This window comes from Trichechus manatus, unplaced genomic scaffold, assembly GCF_000243295.1.
Source record: "Trichechus manatus latirostris isolate Lorelei unplaced genomic scaffold, TriManLat1.0 scaffold00103, whole genome shotgun sequence".
NCBI classification, from domain to species: Eukaryota; Metazoa; Chordata; class Mammalia; order Sirenia; family Trichechidae; genus Trichechus; species Trichechus manatus.
Window position 1 is genome coordinate 514,895 of NW_004444039.1, and position 3,557 is coordinate 518,451.

General features: G+C 42.2%; 1 pseudogene; it reads left to right on the top strand.

Moving 5' to 3' along the window:
- Nucleotides 1–580: 580 nt before the first annotated feature.
- Nucleotides 581–2,252, top strand: LOC101356141 (52 kDa repressor of the inhibitor of the protein kinase-like; annotated as a pseudogene).
- Nucleotides 2,253–3,557: the final 1,305 nt, after the last annotated feature.

Consider the following 3,557-nt stretch of genomic DNA (forward strand, 5'->3'; position numbering starts at 1 on the left):
AAAACCCCATTAACCTACTGCTGTTGATTCTGACTCACAGCGACCCTATAAGACAGAGTAGAATGGCCCCATAGGGTTTCCAAGGCTGTGATCTTTATGGAAGCAGATGGCCACATCTTTCTCCCATAGAGTGGCTGGGGGGGTCGAACTGCCCACCTTTTGGTTAGCAGCCAAGCGCTTTAACCACTGCACCACCAGGGCTTCTTCAAAATCCCATTAGGTACGCTTTATTATCCTTTTTTAAAGATAAGAAAACTAGATTCAAGGTCACACAGTTAATAAAGCAGTAGAGCCAGGATTCAAATCCAGGTCTCTCCATTAGTAAAAGTACACATGTGCTTCTATTTCTTCCCAAATATACATAAAGTAACAGGATGACTGACATATATTAAATAATCAACGAGCACTAGTTCTTTTCACTTCTCACTCTACACTCTCTAGGATATCTGACACATGCTAACAAATTTAACCATCTAAAACGTTATATATAATATTGTCTATGCCATGGACTGCCGGAAGAATGAACAAATCTGTCTTGGAAGAGGTACAGCCAGAGTGCTCCTGGGAAACGAGGACGAGGATGGCACAGGACCGGGCACTGTTTCATTTTGTCACACACACGGTCACTACGAGTTGAAACCGACTCGTTGGCACCTAACAACAACTGTCAGATACCGATGCAGAAAAAGATGTGAAGGATAGGATGAAGGCATTTTACCCTTAAACTCTGAAGAGAATAAAACAAGGATTACCTAACATCTGTCTTTGAATTTTGACTCTTACAGGTCAGCAAAACAGTTGCCTAGATGCACATGAGGCCTACAAAACTCCCGGTCTCTTCTCTCTTAACAACCCACAGTGCTGATGCAGTGCAGGATAGATTCTGCTGAGGCAGTTCTGAGAAAGTACTTTGAGGCAACAGCAGTCAACACATTACTCAACCACAGCAGGAACAGATGCTAGAGACTTGCAGGAGCTCTACTGGAAAGAAATACTCGGGAAGTGAGAGACTCACCTCTTTCCATTATCACTGACATGGTGGACAAAGCAGAGGAAGAGCAACCACCATTTTTGGTGAGGCTCATCGATGAATCTCGGGGCTCAAGAGAGAAATGTCTGGGCTTTCTGCTTTCTGCAGCTGATGCAGAAATTTTGGCTGCGAAATTTTACACTATGATAATTGAGAAGAGGGAACTGAATGTGGCATCTTGGTATGGTCAGGCTTAACTTATGTCTTGTGGATTTTCTTCTAAAATGAAAGTCCTGGTAACTAGACTTTCAGACAAATAACCCCAAGGTATCTACATACTCTGCTCCTTCTCTGCCTTAAATGTGTAGTTGTCAAAATCAGCGCCTGTTGTGGGAGTATCTGTTGCTTGGGACGATTAAAGATGTTTGTTCTTTTTGTCTATTGATCACAACTGCTTTTAGAACACAACAATTTTTTTTTTTGAATTGAACTTTAGATGAAGGTTTACAGAACATACTAGCTTCTCATTAAACAGTTAGTGCACATATTGTTTTACGACACTGGTTAACAACCCCAGGACATGTCAACCCTGTCTCTTCGCAACCTTGGGTTTCCTATTACCAGCTTTCCTGTCCCCTCCTGCCTTCTAGTCCTTGCCCCTGGGCTGGTGTGCCCATTTAGTCTCGTTTTGTTTTATGGGCCTGTCTAATCTTTGGCTGAAGGGTGAACCTCAGGAGTGACTTCATTACTGAGCTAAAAGAGTGTCTGGGGGCCATACTCTCGGGGTTTCTCCAGGTTCTGTCAGGCCAGTAAGTCTGGTCTTTTATTGTGAGTTAGAATTTACAACAATATAATTTCTGTCCTCTTTCAGAACAATGAAGAAAGAAGTAAATTAACTGAAGGAAATCTGTCATTCTCAATAGACAAGCAGGCATGATGGTTTTGAAATTTTTGTGACACTCCTACAGCTGCCTGTTTTATGTTTGTTGTTTTTAGGGGCTATTAAGTCAATTTTGACTCATAGTGGCCCCCCATGTGACACAGTAGAAGTGTCTCATAGGGTTTCCTAAGCTGTAATCTTTTCGGGAGCAGATGGCTAGGTCTTTCTCCTGTGGAGCCACTGGGTGAGTTCGAACCACTGACCATTTGGTTAGCAGTCAAGTGCTTAACCGTTGTGCCGCTAGGGCTCCTTGTTTTATGTTTAGGTGGTATAAATAATGACTCAATGATAGATGGAATAACTTTATAGTTGGTTGAGCTTTTGTTCTCTGCAGTGCATTAACAGATTTTGATTTAATTACTACCATTGTTGTTCTTTGGTGCAGTGGTTAAGAGCTCAGCTGATAATAAAAAGGTAGGCAGTTCGAATCCATCAGCCACTCCTTGGAAAATCTATGGGGTAGTTCTACTCTGTCATATAGGATCCCTATGAGTCGGAATCAACTCGATGGCAACGGGTTTGTTTTTTGGTATTGCTGTTCTTTTAAACGCTGTATTTTTTAAAACAGCCTTCGGAAAAAATCCCCAGGGCCACATTTTTTATGTCTTCTTTGTAGCCAACAGCTTGACTGCAGAGTTGCATTACATGAAGAGATGGAAAGTATTTATGTTTATCACAGATTTTGATTTGAGGAGGCTATGAATTGGGCAGCCAAACTTGATACTGAAAGGAAGCTTCCTAGGAAATTCCAGGGGCTCAGAAAGGTAAGCTAAACTCTCAGCTAACCACTGAGAATTACTATAAAGAAATACTTTGTGTTCCAACAATGAAGCACATTATTCAGCACCTTAAAGATATATTCTCAGAACAGTATCTCATAAATCTTACATGTTTATCTCTGGCAGCCTCTAACATAGAACAGCTTACATGTAACTCCATGCCAACATGTACTGTCTTGGCTATCTAATGCTGCTATAACAGAAATACCACAAGTGGATGGCTTTAACAAAGAGAAATTCATTTCGTCACAGTAAAGTAGGCTAAAAGTCCAAATTCAGGGTGTCAGCTCCAGGGGAAGGCTTTCTCTCTCTGTTGGCTCTGGAGGAAGGTCCTTGTCATCAATCTTCCCCTGGACTAGGAGCTTCTCCACGGAGGAACCACACGTCCAAATGACGCACTCTGTTCCTGGCACTGCTCTTTTGGTGGTAATGAGGTGCCCCCCTCTCTGCTCGCTTCCCTTTTATCTCTTGTAAGATAAAACGTGGTGCAGGCCACACCCCAGGAAAACTCGCGTTACATTGGATCAAGGATGTGACCTTAGTAAGGGTGTTACAATCCCACCCTAATCCTCTTTAACATAAAACTACAATCACAGAATGGAGGACAACCACACAATACTGGGAATCATGGCCTAACCAAGTTGATACATATTTTGGGGGGGCACAATTCAATCCATGCCATGTACCAAAGTGATTTACTCAATCCCAACATTCTCTGGCAGCCTTCGTTGTTGGAGGATCAAGTGAAAACACAGAAAGACACAGGACTTTCACCCAGTATTTGTGAAGTCCTCCATCGGTCTGACTTCAAGTTTTTACTGATGTCTGTGTATTTCTGAATTCCCTGTGTTTTCTACCTGAGATGATT